The following is a 17,500-nucleotide window of genomic DNA, read 5'->3' as shown; positions in this document are numbered from 1 at the left end:
ATTGCTTCCGACGAGTATGCACTTACTCATCGGGAGGAACCCCTTAGGAAAAGAATTAATCAGGATAGGTTCTTCCCCCATGAATATAATACACATAGTAATAATCGTCAGTCTTCTAAAGGAACATCAAGGTCAAATAAAGACGGGTCAGAAAAACTTTCTAATGAAGACAGAGGTGTAAGCGACTCTCGTAGTTTCGTAAACAGTAGTAGATCGGTTAATGGTGGTGGTAGTAGTGGTAGAAATTTTGGTAGTAGTAGTAGTGTGAAGTGTTATTGGTGCCACAAGACGGGGCACGTAAAGGCTAATTGTTACGGTTGGAAAAACTTTAAGGAGAGAAGGTCTAATCCAGTAAACATTGTTGTAGCTGAAAAAACGACAAACGTAAACCAAAGTATGGAACAGGAAAAATGACTAAAATTTAAGAGGTACATTTCTGACGGATCTGTGTTTGTTGGTAACAATAAAAGAACAAAGGTTTGTTTAAAGGTATTACGGGACTCTGGAGCAGCACAGTCTCTCATATTAAAAACTGCTGTTCCAAAGGATTTTGTATTTTCTAATAATGAATTTGTGGTGTTGGGTGGTTTCCCGAACTCTATTACGTCTTGTCCTTTAGAGAAGTTTAATATTCACACCAAGTATTTTAAAGGGACTGCTAAACTGGCTGTGGTAGACAGTTTGCCAGTTCCCGGAATTCACCTTCTTTTAGGGAATGATTTGGCTGAAGGTGAAGGTGCAATTGATAATATATGTCCAATTTTGACTCTCCTGAATGTGACTTGTGAAGGCGATGAGATTGAAACTAATTTTTATAAGCCTGTCTCTGTAGTAACTCGGTCTAGAGCTCGGGAGATGGATCTCGAGGATGTTAACTTAGATTTATATCAAGTAGACAGACAAATGACTGACATGAGGACTGGTTGTAGTGATAAGAAAATCGTTAATTTGGATGACGTAAACTGGGACGCCAAGGCGTTCAAAATGGCACAGAGTAAGGAGTTTTCTAAATTAGAACTCGGCAATCCCGAGGATTTGGTGAAGCCAGTATTCGTCAAAGAGAAAGGTTTGCTCTACAGGTTGAGTAGGTCGGCTAATGCACCTGCCCATCAGGTAGAGTCGTGCAGACAATTGGTTGTTCCGGAAAGGTACCGAAATAAATTAATGTATTTAGCACATGAAAATGATTTGTCGGGACATTTTGGTGTTAGGAAAACCTTTCAAAAGGTGGCTGAACATTTCTTTTGGCCTGGGATGCGTAAGGACATTAAGAGACACGTATTATCTTGTGATGTGTGCCAGTTGGTGGGGAGACCTAACCAGAAAATACCCAAGGCTCCTTTAATTCCTATACCCTCCGTGGGCGAACCCTTTCGGGAAGTGATAATTGACGTAGTGGGTCCCCTGCCACGGACGCGCGGTGGGAATGAATATATATTGTCTATGGTTGATAGAATGTCTCGCTTCCCTGAGGCTATCCCATTGAGGAGTATACGGTCCGAGAAGGTGGTTGAAGTGTTGGTTGGTTTCTTTACCCGATTTGGTTTTCCTAAGGTAATTCAGAGTGACTGTGGCACTAATTTCACGAGTAGGTATTTTGAAAAGAAAATGAATGAGTTTGGTATTAAACACGTGAAGTCTGCACCGTATCACCCGGAAAGCCAAGGCCAGGTGGAAAGGTTCCACCAAACCTTGAAGTCTGTGCTAAAAAAATTTTGTTTTGAGACTGGGAATGATTGGGATAAGGAATTACCCTACGCATTGTTTGCAATACGATCGATCCCCAATGAGTCAATGGGTCTCTCTCCTTTCCAGCTAATTTTTGGTCACTGTGTTCGAGGCCCTTTGGATGTAGTGAGAGAACACTGGGAAGGAGAGACTGCCGAAGTTAATGTATTGGATTATTTTTCAGATTTGCAGGAGAAATTGCTTAGAGCACGGTCATTTGCTCAGGAACATTTGGCGAAAGCCCAGGCCTCGATGAAATCTAAGTATGACGTTAAAACACGAGATAGGGTTTTTAATGTAGGTGACAAGGTGTTGGTTTTACTTCCTATGCCTGGCAATCCCCTGAAAGCGGAATTCTCAGGTCCGTGGAAGGTTTTGAAGAAAATTAACAATGTAAATTACCTGATTGAAACTCCAGATAGGAGAAGAAAAACCCGTATTTGCCATGTTAATATGATGAAATCTTTTATTGACAGATCTGTAGAAGAATCTGTAGTACCTATTTCTGTAGTTAGTGTCGAAAATGAACAGTTCATGGGCGATAAATTTGCTGTTAGCCCAAGTGGTTTGGAAAATAATTCTGATGTTTTAGATAATCTGAATACTAAATTTCAGCACTTAGATGCAGAAAAAGCTGCACCTCTAATTAATTTAATTAACGAATACAAAGATCTCTTTCAGGATGCACCTGGTAGGACCCATATTTTGCAACACGACGTTGATGTTGGGGAGGCTCCGCCTATTAAGCAATGTCCATATAGACTGAACCCCCTCAAGAGAGAAATAGTCAGTAAGGAAGTTAAATACATGCTTGACCATAACCTCATTAAACCGAGCTGCAGTCCTTGGAGCTCCCCGGTAGTTTTGGTTAGGAAGGAGGATGGTCAGCCTAGGATGTGTTTTGACTACCGCAAGGTCAACTCTATAACAAAAACGGACTCGTTCCCCTTGCCCAGGGTGGAAGACTGTATAGATAGAGTGGGATCTGCTCGTTATATAAGTAAATTTGACTTGTTAAAAGGATATTGGCAGGTCGGTCTTACACCCCGGGCAAGGAAAATATCAGCCTTTGTGACGGGTGACGGCCTCTATGAATGCGAGGTGATGCCATTTGGCATGAAGAATGCCGCCGCTACCTTCCAGAGGCTGATGAACTTTATTACATGTGAACTGGAGGGTTGTGTGGTATATATTGACGACCTTGTGATTTACAGTGATGATTGGAAAACTCATTTTAAGAGGATAAGAGCGCTGTTCGAGGTGCTGAGGAAGGCTGGTCTGGTGATAAATTTAAAGAAGAGTGATTTTGCTCAAGCAAAAGTGGTTTATTTAGGACATGAAATTGGCTTGGGTAAGATCGCTCCTAAGAGAGCGAATGTTGAGGCAGTTACAGCCTTCCCAGCTCCTCGAAACAAGAGAGGTATTCGTAGATTTTTGGGTCTAGTTGGTTATTATAGGAAGTTTATCAAGAATTTTTCTGACCTTGCTAATCCCTTAACAAATTTGTTAAAGAAAGATGTAAAATTTATGTGGAATAACGAGTGTCAGGATGCATTTGAAAAATTGAAAGGTACTTTAATAACCTATCCTTTGTTACGTTCTCCCGATTTTTCCTTGCCTTTTTGTTTGGCTACAGATGCCAGTGACACAGGTTTAGGTGCTGTCTTGTTGCAGGAGGGTGCAAATGGCACCTCGCATCCAGTCGCCTACTTTTCCAAGAAGTTGTTACCGGCAGAGAGACGTTACTCAACAATTGAGAAAGAAGCTTTATGCTTGGTGAAAGCCATCATACATTTTGAAGTGTATTTATCTAACTCAGTATGTCCAATAAAGGTCTTTACAGATCATAATCCCTTAATTTTTATTAATAAATTTAAAGATAAAAATCAGCGTATTTTGCGCTGGAGTCTTTTACTCCAAGAATATAACCTTTTTATTTGTCACGTGGCTGGAAAAGACAACGTAGTCCCTGATGTTCTTTCCAGGACATTCGGTAATGAAAATGATGAGGTGGCAATCCAAGAGTAATTGTGTAAGGGTAAAGGACTCTGCATCAATCACATTTGAGCAATTTTCTAATTTGTTTTTTTTCTTGTCCGGTGTTGGGAAGATTTCTTAATATAAGTTTGAGTTTGACATTATCTATATATAATCTTTGAGTGGATATTAATGTTTAAGGATAATGGTTTTGGTTTATGAAATATTTGTTTTTGATATTTGCATTTACTTTTGTGCACAATGCTCATGTTTTTGCTTGCATTACAAATTACTAGTTTAATATTGGCTAGGAGTTACCTTTTAAAAAAAAAAATAATAAATTATTTTTTTTTTCCTTGTCCCGGGGAGCTGTAATCCATAATTACTTTAAATATTTTGTTCGTGGTTTTTGCCATTTGTTTTAATTAAAGTCACGAAAAGTTCTCTTGGAACATTCTTTTATCCCCGGCCAAGGTTTTGTTTGTGTTTATTTGTATAGTGTTTATTCACCGTATTCCTTTTTTTTTGCTTTTCATGTTTTGTGGAGCGGACTGCCCGTCTTCAGTGATTAGCTTGTTGAACTGCCGCATTACACAGTTATGCTTTCGCTCTCTCTCTCCGTTTACTTGGAGTGCGTTTTTGGGCAGCGGGGCAGAGAGTGTCGGCTCCCCAACAGAGGAGGTCTTACTGCATTTTTCACGGCTTGATAATCGGAAGATATTTGTTCCTGATCCTGCAGCTACCATTTAATTGGAGAGGCTCCTGCTAATGGATTTTAGCCTTCTAAGCATTGCTATTGCTTTTGTACTGCTGCCTGCCACTGCTGCTGGCTGTTGCCGTGTGTCTGACCTCCTGGAGTCGTGAGGAGGCCTTCTAGTGACGGAGAACGGTAAGCGAACCGTATAAGTTCTTCCTTCACCTGCTTAAATCATATAGACAATTTACGTTGCCCCAGTGATCCCTTCAGTGCAAGAACACCCCTAATGATCCAGAAGTAGGGCAGTTGCTGGTGATGTTATAATGATCTTTAATTACGGATTCGGTGCGGTTTTTGATAACATGTGCAAGCATTCTTCGGATATTTCTACGTGACCTGTAAAGAGTATTATTATCACCAATTTAGGATATATTATTATTTAAAGGTGTATTTTGATAATTATTGTAAAATTAATTAGTTTTAAGGTTTACTTCACTCTGGAACTCTAACTGTCGTATGCTAGGGAAAGTGTGTATTTTTCTACCTCCTACACCTTTTCTTTCTCTTCGACTGAGGTATATAAGTTAGGTAGGCGTGTGACGGTTCGAGAGTTATTATTGTACAGTAGTGTATGTGTTTTTCCAGTTCCTAAGAAAGCTTTTCGAGGACTACTTTATGTAATTTAAGACTACTTTTGTTAATTAAATTTTATTGTTAAGTTTGATTCGGTGTTTTTTGTATCCCTCTTTGAGAGTTGTTTTGCTTTTTGAATTTTGTGTCGCTGCTGGTTCTTGCCTGGTATTTTGGCACTGAGCCAGTCTGAAAGAAAATCCTGGATGAACATAATCGATCTTGAGTTCATTACAATATATATATATATATATATATATATATATATATATATATATATATATATTATATATATATATATATATATATATATTATATATATATATATATATATATACTATAAACCTAAAAGGATTGATAGGGTAATCAAGAATAAAGCTATTGATACTAACTATTAGTTAACTAGTGTTATGGTTTATGTGGTGATTGAAGAGATGATAACACGAGAATCATAGATATCAGTAGAAGTTGTAAAAAGGTAAGAATTTGTGAATGGATAGGTCACACTATTTTGAGGGAAATCTGTCATATGTAATGAACGGATGAAAAAACGATGACGAAAAGAGTCCAAAAACCCAGATGTGATAAGAAGCTGGACGAGAGTAACGCTTATAAAAGGTTGGATGGGTGACGTATTAGATATGGAAAATAAGGGCCTTGATAGTTGATACTCAGGAAGCGAAATAGTATGATCTTTTAGGATAGGAATTGGTGGTGCTGTGTGTGTAAGGGCCTCGACAAGATGCTGTTTAGCCTTTTGTGAACGTGTATGACGCAGCTTGGGTTTTTAAAAGTTTTATTGCACAGAGGGTTTATCCACCAGGCAACATTTAAAGGGTGAATGTGGCATTGAAAAGACATTCCCTTTAAGGATTAACTGGATAATGCTGGAAAAAGTATGAGAGAGAGAGAGAGAGAGAGAGAGAGAGAGAGAGAGAGAGAGAGAGAGAGAGAGAGAGAGAGAGAGAGAGAGAGAGAGAGAGAGAGAGAGAGAGAGGTTGTATTGACATTCATTGTTAAGTAATCCCGATGTCAAAAACATTTAATGAATAATTAATCGATACTCACAATGTACCATAACCAGCACCAACAAAAGACTGACACCCCCTCCCCCCCCCCTAAAAAAAAAATACATAAATGAAATCCCTCCAAAGTGCAAGCAAACAGCCAAGAACAAAGAGATTACTTGCGGGAATGCGAAATTAACTCTCACAACGACGAACCCTAATCTAAATAATCGCACAATAACCAAGATGGTCATACACAGTCAGAGAATGTAAAGCTGAATGAGAGGGTCATGAATATGCATGTCAAGTGGTCGGGACCCCATTTCCATTCTGGAGTGCCCCAAGGGATGGATGCCTATTTGCATTTGTAAATGTTAGGGCTTGAGGCGGAATAAACAAAAGTTATGTATCTGGGGGCTTGTTATCTTCGTATTTTCTCTACTTTCAGATACTTACAGTATTTTACATTTGTGACTGATCTTTGCTGTCAGCTTTTCATTAAAAATCAAACCATTGTTCTATAGTCTTAGGTAGTGCCATAGCTTCTGTCTCATGGTCTTCCACTGTCTAGGGTTAGAGTTCTCTTGCTTGAGGGTACACTCGGGCACACTATTCTATCTAATTTCTCTTCCTCTTGGTTTGTTAAAGTATTTATAGTTTATATGGGAAATATTTATTTTAATGTTGTTAGTTCTTAAAATATTTTATTTTTCCTTATTTACTTTCCTCACTGGGCTATTTTCCCTGTTGGAGCCTCTGGGCTTACAGCATCCTACTTTTCCAACGAGGGTTGTAGCTTAGCAATTAATAATAATAATAATAATAATAATAATAATATGTGTTTATATTTTTAAAGACTAACGGCGATTTCATCTTGTTTTATTAACAGTCGTAAACAGCAGGAGGTTACACGTCAAGGTCAAATTGATTACCTGTTTTTCTATTTGTTCCAGCCTGTCGATTTCTTCATTAACATTATTGCTTTAAAAATATAACAAATAAAACAATCTTGAAAATAAGATAATGGAAAAAGGATTGCTATGACCTTGAGTTTGATATGAATATAGGAATATAAAATCAACTACAAAGAGTTGAGAGTAATTTCAGGAGTCTTAACAACATAAAATTATCATATGACTTTTATTTTCATTTTCGTCGATTCTAAACAGGGCATCATTATCTAAACAAGTTTTTTTTTTTTTTTCTTTTTTCGTGAGCTAACGCTTCCTTACAATTTAGCAGCAGTATGTTGGCGTTTGCGGCAATAACTGCGGTTTTGTGTTTCCAAGAAATCAGCTCATAAGGAAACACCTTTAAGCAGCCTATCCGCCCCCCCCCCCCAAAAAAAAAAAAAAAAAAAAAAAAAAAAAAAAAAAAAAAAAACTACGTCGCCTTCAGGCAATGCAAATATGGGAAAACTGTACATTAACAAAAACAGATGTACCAGCATAGACACACAGACACAGGTAATTTTTTTTCTGAATTTATTTTATTGTTTCTCTGAATTTCACTTTGCTGACGTACTTGGGTAGAGATGTTAGTTACTAATGTACAATGTTTAACCCCTTTTTGTTTGTTTCACTTCTCTGTAAAGAGACTCCAGTTACTGATCTCTTTAATATCTTCAAGTTGAGGAAAAATATTATTTAACCTTCTTTACAAACTATGACAGGTTTATGTAACATACATTTTTAATACGTTGTAATTATTTTCCTTACCTTCCCTTAACAATACTTCTCGTGCATTATTTTCAATCTAATATATATATATATATATATATATATATATATATATATATATATATATATATATATATATATATATATATATATATATATATATATATATAATTTTGTCACTAACACGAGTGATTTTCATACTTTCGAATAGTGAATAACAAAAATGGTTTTTAATAACAAAGGGAAATTTGTACTATACGAACCATAAGTGCATCATCCATGGCCAAGGATGATGATTATATAATTTATGAGTGTGTTGACATATTCCAAAGGAAGATTTAATTCGATGTAACAAAAAAAATATTCTATATTCACTATATGTAAACCCACATTACAAACACACATATATGTAAATATATACAGTATATATATATATATATATATATATATATATATATATATATATATATATATATATATATATATATATATATAAAGAAGTTAACACTGGTTTCTCGAAATAAACGCAATAATCACAACCTGGTTCTGCACTTCAGAGCCGTATAAATTCAAGAGGCATTTCAGAGAGATAAAGTTTGTCAAAACTGCCACCATGAGAACTGCCTATATGGCTCCCAAAAGGGACATTAAATCAAGGAAACGTCGACCAACGAAAAGAGGAAAGATATTTTCTCTTTTCAGATTACTTTTAGCGTTTATTCTACCGTATAAGATTTCGATGTTCGTACCTCGAAATGTACTATCAGTATTTGCATTAGAAATCTAAAGATTCCTGACCATAGCCAAGGAGGGCATTTCCTCTATTATTATTATTATTATTATTATTATTATTATTAATATTATTATTATTTTTATTATTGCTAGTTAAGCTACAACCCTAGTTGAAAAAGCAAGATGCTATAAGCCCAAGGGCTCCAACAGGGAAAAATAACCCAGTGAGGAGAGGAAATAAGGAAATAAATAAACGATATAAGAAGTAATGAAAAATTAAAATAAAATATTCTAAAAACATTAACAACATCAAAACAGATATTTGATATATAAACTATAAGAGGACTTATGTAAGCCTGTTCAACATAAAAACATTTGCTGAGAGTCTGAACTTTTGAAGTTCAACTGATTAAACTAACCGATTACGAAGATCATTCCACAAATTGGTCACGGCTGGAATAAAACTTCTAGAGTACTGTGTAGTATTGAGCCTCAAGATGGAGAAGGCCTGACTATTAGAATTAACTGCATACCTAGAATTACAAAGAGGATAGTACTGTCCAGGAAGATCTGAATGTAAAGGATGGTCAAAACGATGAAAAATCTTATGCAACATGCATAATGAACTAATTTAACGACGGTGCCAGAGATTAATATCTAGATCAGGAATAAGAAATCTAATAGACCGTAAGTTCCTGTCCAACAAATTAAGATGAGAATCAGCGGCTGAAGACCAGACAGGAGAACAATTCTCAAACAAGGTAGAATGATAGAATTAAAACACTTCTTCAGAATAGATTGATCACCAAAATCTTAAAGGACTTTTTCAATAAGTCAATTGTTTGTGTAATTGAAGAAGACACAGACCTAATGTGTTTCTCAATAGTAAATTTGCTGTCGAGAATCACACCTAAAATTTTAAAAGAATCATACAAAGTTGAAGAAACATTATCAATGCTGAGATCCGGATGTTGAGGAACCACGGTCCTTGACCTACTTACATAAGATAAACACTCAGTGATAATATACAGAAGTGGTTTTTTTTTTTTTATGAATACTTGAATTTCCAAAAGTTTTCTTGCCTATGGTTGATTTGATTATTCATTCATTATGGTACGCGATAAAATTTCCCCCTACATACAAAGGCAGAGACCAGACACACACACACACTTATATATACATATATATGAATATATATATATATATATATATATAGAGAGAGAGAGAGAGAGAGAGAGAGAGAAATGTCTCTATCTATCTATCTATATATATATATATACATATATATATATATATATATAATATATATATATATATATATATGTATATATATATATATATACACACACAAACACGCACAGAAACTGATAAGGACAAACACATACAAACAAGTGGGGGTCTGTTTGTGCCTTAGAAACCTCAGAATGTTCAATATTTGTATTTAACCCTCATGCCCAAACTGAATTCCGGACTGACCGTTATCCATAGATAAACAGCCAATGTACGTGAATGCAAGACAGCATTATTCTACAACAATTCCTAGTGGAAAAACAATAGCAATTGGATCTGTTAGATTTTTCTACAGTATTCCATTCTTTCCTTCCATGCCAAATAATCCATTTGACTTTAGAAGAACTAATAAAAAAAGTATATGGGAGCTTTCCAATACGAATACTTATTATTGCAAGTGCGGATGGGTTAAGTTACTTTACCTTACATTTGAAAAAAAGACCGAGTAGTCCATTCCGCCCGCAGTAAAGACAAAAATCATTATATACTTAAACCTATTAGTTATGATGCCGACAGATAAGATACATATTTACACGCATAGGTGTTGAATGCAAAAAAAAAAAAAAAAAAAAAAAAAAAAAAAAAAAACTCCAGATAATATATGCTGCTAATAATTCTAGGTTACAGGATACTATAAAATTGACGTTCCTACCAGTAGAGTAAACATGTCCTCAAATGTAGGGCTCGAAATAACTCCACATCAATACTGTCCTACTTTCTGAACATCAATCAAGTCTTGATTACATTGTGAGGGACGTTTTTCGGACTTTGATCCAAACAAGGAATTAGGTCGGATGAATGAGTAAACTAAAAGAAAGATGGAAGAGTATTCAATTTCCTTTACATTTAGGTTATCTCAACAAAGCTAAATTGCACTCCATGTTGGAAGATGTTATTAACGTCATAACAGAATTTAAGATTTAATTTACATATTACCGAACTTCTAGATTTACAATAATAATTATAAAGACAACGATTATATAACTTCTCATGCAAATTATTCATTGTATTATCGTATCCTTAATGTAATATCATTGTTACATTGACTATGAATCCTCGTTTAAAATGGAATTATAGTCATCGTTAATTCTAATTTTTCTGGAGACTTTAAACCAGAATAACTACACCAATTTGGAAGAGAGCTGTCCAAAAAAAGAAGAAGAAGAAGAAGAAGAAGAAGATCGCGTGGCTGAATCGAAAGACCTGTGAAATAATGGTGCCATAACTTTCTTTCTCGGTGGCATTATCACAGATAAAGGCGCAATAAACAGTTCTAAAACTTGTGGAATGAAAGTCCCAAAAAGCCGTTTATGGCTTTGTACAGAACCCTAACTGGGTTCAATTCTTGGAATGATAGGAGATATTGAGCGTTAAGTCTTGATTTTACAAAACCCGACACCAAGTATTCACAGACGAAGAACGATAAATGATGTTACAGACCGTTTATCAAAAGTCGACTGATTACACTGTACATACTTCACTCCTGAGGTGAACAAAGCTAATAAAGGATTTGAAAGGACTGGCATAAATCCATATTGTCTCACGTGAGAGTGCCCCGTCTCTCTCCTTGTTGGATTAACAAAGTTGAGCAATGTTGTTCGTTCGATGCTTGGATTGGTCACCAATGAGCAAAAACAGATGACGTCGGCAAATATGCTTGCTGAAAACCGGAAGTGTTACGCCTTACACTACTCGATTGACAGCTTTTATATCAACCTAATTCCGAGGTATACATGACTATTGAATTGAAATAATCAGTTTTTTTGAGACTCTTAATAGTGGGTTGATGAAAGCTGGGCAAACCCCAGGCAGGAATAGTGACCTGTTTAAGGCCTTTATCCTGCAGTGGACTATAAACGTTTGCATTTGCTGTAGGTATATGTATGTATGTATGTATGTATGTATGTATGTGTATATATATATATATATATATACATACACATATACATACATACATATATATATATATATATATATTTATATATATATCCGTTTCCAGAAATAAAAAGCGATTTCAAGGAAAAGTAGAGCAACCTATGCCTTTAACAGCTAAAATGAAAGTAAAAGACATCTAATTCAATGTGACTACAATTTCCAAAAAAAAAAAAAAAAATATACATACTGCTTGTAAGAAGAAGCATTGAATTAACTTGTCATCTTGAATAATGCACAATAAAACCAACTGCATTATGTAACGTTAATTCTACATAATTTTTCATGATGAAGGTTGCAGTTATAGAAACTTGCACGGTCTCTTTCCTTTCTGGCTTAATGGTAGTGTGATCTCGACTTACAAACTAAAGGATCAGCATTCGATTCTTGAAAAGGGTGAAGAAAGACGAAATGGGTTTCTATTGACGTTAGCAGTTATTAAAGAGTCGACCGTCACGGAAGATAGAAAAAGAGAAATAAAATTAAACCAAAGCTCAATACTTCGTCAAATTATATTGCATCAAAAGTAGAGGTCCTCTGTGGTGTAGACATCGCACCATTAAATATTTGTATAGATTTATAATGCTTAAGGGTGTAAATGCCAAAATGTAACTGTTAATTTTTGTGCTTGATGTGTTTAAATTTGCATAAAGACAAAAGTTCATCTATGACAGTAAAAAAAAAACTTTATTTTCGTGACTAAGACTTGTGAGAGAGAGAGAGAGAGAGAGAGAGAGAGAGAGAGATGACCATATTATAGTGATAAGTAAATATAGCAAAGCCATAGTTTAAATATGAATGATGGCATTAGATTCTATAACAGACATTTACAGTCTTCATTATCGTTCATTTACAGTACCTAATATGATTCACAGCAAGAAAATCTAGTTTCATGAGGTCCAGCATTGATACAAATGTTAATAATGATGTATTTATTATAATCATATATTTGCTTTCATGCTCAAGTTTAGTAATATAAATTCAGCAAAACCATTATTATGAATTTAATATATATAAAATTTTCATATCATGTAACCCACTGCTATCATTATATGCAAAGGCCGGTTTCTGAACACAGTCCACCTCTATACGCACACACACACATACATACATACATACATGCATACACACGCACACGCGCGCGCGCACACACACACACACACACACACACACATATATATATATATATATAATATATATATATATATATATATCCTCCTATTTCAGATGTATACTTAACAATTAGATTAAAATAACCAAGCTTTTTGAGACACTCTTAATAGTGGGTCGCAATTAATAATTAGTTTATCTTTTGTTTTCATGTTATTTTCGTATATAAATATTTATAAACATATATATATATATATATATATATATGCATACTACAGTTATAATAAAATAAAAGAGCTAGCATATGTACAAGCAACCCAAGCTATGATTCCTTGCACATCCACAACAAAGTCATTATCGAACAATAAAGGAGGATCGATGACATCCCTAAAAGGTGCTCAAGACCTAAGCACCCTTGGCAGCCCCCGACACCATATGGCCACAACTGGAACTTATTAACCGTAACTAAGAGGGAGATGAGAGGAATCCTGTCATCTGGGAGAGGGGGGAAACTTTTGGAAGGTCCATTGGTACTGACCGCCCGGAAAACACGGTATGGTCACAGAATGGAGGGAATGGATGAAAGGGGGAACTTAAGTGGAGGGAGAGAGGGAGAGAGATAGGTATTCGATTGCTTTTAGGTGTGGGTGAGGACTCTAGGATAGTCGTTGGTTGTTGGGGGTCCTTGGGGATGCTGGAAGTGCTTGCTGCCTGTCAGACAAGCAGGTAGACAGACAGGCTTTCCAGATGTTTTCAGAGGGGCTACGCGTCACAATGGGGATGGTCAGAGTGGGGTAGGGGTTCACTCTTGTTTGAGGTTTTTGGGAAGACGAAACGAGAAAAGAACAGTCTTGGGAAATTTCGAATTCAAAGAGTTCAATAACGGATGCATTTAGTTGACCGGCAAGGAGACTGCCAATAAGTGTTCTATTAAATTTTAGTTTGTTGTTGAGGGTATTAGCTTTGCAACAGCACGAACTCAGCAGTCTTGCTTTTGCAAAATCACATCCTAAACTCTGTTCATTAAATCTACAGTTTATGCACTAATTATATTTTCCTAAAGGAATGTTCTAGTAACCCAGTTTATATATTACTAGTGTACTGTTAAAATGGCTCCAAAATATTGATGAATATGCACACACACGCAATCCATCCCACTAGGATATGACTAATCCCTCTTTCCCCCTACCGAGGGACGGCCAGAGCTTTAATCCAAGGAACAATAATAGTTTTGTTTTTAAGTTTTATTTCTTATTATAATGATTATATGTCTAACTGAATTGTATTGATTATAGTAGGGTGAAAAAAATCCCAAAATTTGGAATATAACCTTTGAATAAGATGAATACAAATTATAAAATCTTTATGTAAACATGGGCGTGATTCAAATGAACAGCAAGAAAGAAAACGAATGAATAAAAATAACTTCCATTTCGAAAAAAAATATCCGTCATTTAAAACCTAAGGAGAATAATTATATATCTTCTAAAAATATATTACACACATTTATATATATATATATATATGTATACATAATATATATATATATATATATATACACTGTATATATATATATATCTATATATATATACACTGTATATATATATATATATATATTGTATATACACACACACACACACATATATATATATATATATATATACATATACATTAATATAATTAACATAAGTGCTTTAACTTTAGTACACTGCAGTTTTTTTTATTTAAATCCATAGATCCATAGGGATGTTATAAGATAAATAAATTACCCAAGTCTTTTTTTATTAACAACAATCAAACACCTAATTTTTATCAACAGCATTTGTGATATATACATAAAATCTGCTTCCATTGTTATAGATAACATTAAAATATCCCATTTTCATAGACTATTTTTTATGTACTTTCAAGAACGCAAAAGTTCCTAATAACGGTGCTATCCTGGCATCCTTTATCACTGCAATGTCAACAATTAAGAGAAAAATACCGTAATGATAATAAAAATACATCGATCCTTGAAATTCTATATTTTACCAAGAAAATAAATCCTATTTTGACCCAAAGGAGATCAAGTAATAAAAAAATTGATACTTTTCGGAACTAATTACAAAGAATTATTCCACCCGGCATCAATGAACTTAGGACTTTTGAGTAAAAAAAAAAAAATATTAAGAAATAAACAAAATTTACAAACTAAAGAGATTTTGTGCCCAAGAAATTCGAAAGAGAGAGAGAGAGAGAGAGAGAGAGAGAGAGATCGCAAACTGTCACTGAAGGTCCTCTTAACAGTCATACACGCTATTTGTTTACCAGCGCGTTTATTCGTTATTTGCTTGTTTGTTTGCTGTAGAGTGAGCCGAAGGCCATATATCCCAACCTAAGCGGGTTTATCTTAGCCGGTTAAAGCCTGTCTGTTGGCCTGATAATAAGACAATGGACTTTTAAAGTGTTTGGCCGTAAAGGGATACACGGTCTTTACTACAATAGAGATTTCTATCGTTAGACCGCAGTACACTAAACAAATATTTTCCCTTGGTTCGAGATGACAGTGGAGCGTTTGTAGAATTTTTTATGTGGGAACGAAAAAATAATATATTCACAATGCTATAGCAAAAAGCAAAGGCTTTATTCTGACAGCATTGAACGTGAATGAGAGAGAGAGAGAGAGAGAGAGAGAGAGAGAGATAACGATCATACGCCTCTAAGTCGCGTTAAACCATTAAACAATGACCCACTGGGAAACACTTATTGTCAGGCAATGAGGTTGTTTTGACCACTTCTCCCTAGGGGTCCGACCACTCTTGTCATTAGAGACTTCCTCATGGTAATTAGTTCAGGTGACCCTCTAAATGCAGTAAAGTAAGACGGTTATGATGAGGACAAAAGACCAGGGTAGACAATTAGTCTACAGATTAATTAATGTCAAGTGTTTGTCGGCTGAGATGTTATTTCAATAGTGTGTAATACGAATGCCTACAATAATAACAAAAATAGTACGTTTCAGTATGTTCAATAATAAGATTTATGTACAAATATGAAGTCCTCCCCAATCTTGATGTCTATTATTTATTAAAAATCAATCAAATATACCAGTTACAAGTCACTTTAATTCTGGTTCTATATATTTACATCAGTAACAATTTCAAATAATTATTCACCAAAAAACTCCGGAATCTTTTCAGCGTTTCAGATATTTAAATGTTACCCAATGAAATCTTTCTCTTGATTACTACTGTACCATGAACACAGATTCCCATAGGCTAATCATGCTAGCAATTCAACGTTTTCATAACTAATATTGTATTACAAGTATAGAAATAGTACTGAAAAACTGGTAAACCAAGTTCCCGTAATACTTCTAGCCAAGTATTTTTTATTACTTTTCACTTGACAAAGCATTTCTCACTTGGAAGTCTGAAACCTACAAAACACACACACACACACACACACACATAAAAGCAGCAAATCGTTTAGCCGGTACAGTTATTCAACCGGAGCGGGTCACACCAAGGACTTGGTCAAAGCCGGGGTAGAGAATAAGAATTAGATTATATTTATACTAGTGTACGTGACCCGCCACAAATGACGGCTAAATATTTAGATAGATATGCTACTACTACTATTAGATTGCTCCAACATATGATCGGAATACACGGGCTTTTGCGATGGCAGCCCATAAGTTAGATATGTACACCCAGCAACAAAACCGGTGTCGCCTCGCCATACCTGACTTAGAGAGATCATGCCCTTCTTGCCCTGAATGGTGGCCGACGTTTAGACAACCAAGACATCGTTTGATGGTTCGAATGTGAGGGGTAGAGAAATTACCAATAGCACTCAAAGAAATGCGATGATTAATGATACATATATATATATATATATATTATATATATATATAATTCATATATATATATATATATACATATATATGTATACATATATATATATATATATTAGAGAGATAAAGAGGTCTTATCTATTACTCCTATAAGAAATGCAATCGTTTTCGATAATAGTGATCGAAAAGTATAATCACACATATATTTTAATTCCTTAATACATTTCTCTATAGAACATCCTTAAATACTGTGGGAACTGACTATTCCAATTAATATACGTCAGAACGATATAGCCTTCGTTTGCATTATCCTAGCAGCTGCTCTCTCTCTCTCTCTCTCTCTCTCTCTCTCTCTCTCTCTCTCTACTACCAGTATCCATTAGTTACATAAGGACACACTTTTTTATGTTATTTGGATGTGTCCAAGGATCACACAAAACCGATAACTACTTTGCAAGCTTGCGTTGGATTTGCATTTCTTTTGGGGGAAAATCCCAAGTTCCAAAGATGTTCAATAACTACCTAAAAACACAAGCAAACCTAAACCACGTGTGATATTGCTTGATAACTACCTAAAAGCACAAGCAAACCTAAACCACGTGTGATATTGCTTGATAACTACCTAAAAGCACAAGCAAACCTAAACCACGTGTGATATTGGTTGATTTTTAGGCGATCCCTGGTCACGTGGTTTATTTTTTTTTTTTTTTTAATCAAATCGCGGGTTGGTATTGGATTGTTTGTTACTTCACTGAAAATCCCCCGACATATTCTCTTTTACTGAATCGTAACAGCAGTAAGGAAACCAATGTCTTATTTTATTTCATGAACGCTCATAGCAATCAGTGGTTCTTAACCTTTTTTCAATGCATGCTCTCTT

At 35.1% G+C, this 17,500-nt stretch overlaps 1 protein-coding gene across 1 annotated transcript in view; it reads right to left on the bottom strand.

The window, feature by feature from the left end:
* Window positions 1–17,500, bottom strand: part of LOC137629259 (5'-3' exoribonuclease 2 homolog) — a 78,146-nt gene that overhangs the window by 21,983 nt on the left and 38,663 nt on the right. The window lies entirely within an intron of this gene.

This window comes from Palaemon carinicauda, chromosome 37, assembly GCF_036898095.1.
Source record: "Palaemon carinicauda isolate YSFRI2023 chromosome 37, ASM3689809v2, whole genome shotgun sequence".
Taxonomy (NCBI): domain Eukaryota; kingdom Metazoa; phylum Arthropoda; class Malacostraca; order Decapoda; family Palaemonidae; genus Palaemon; species Palaemon carinicauda.
Note: the sequence above shows the minus strand (reverse complement) of the source record. Positions and strands in the feature narration are given on the sequence as shown.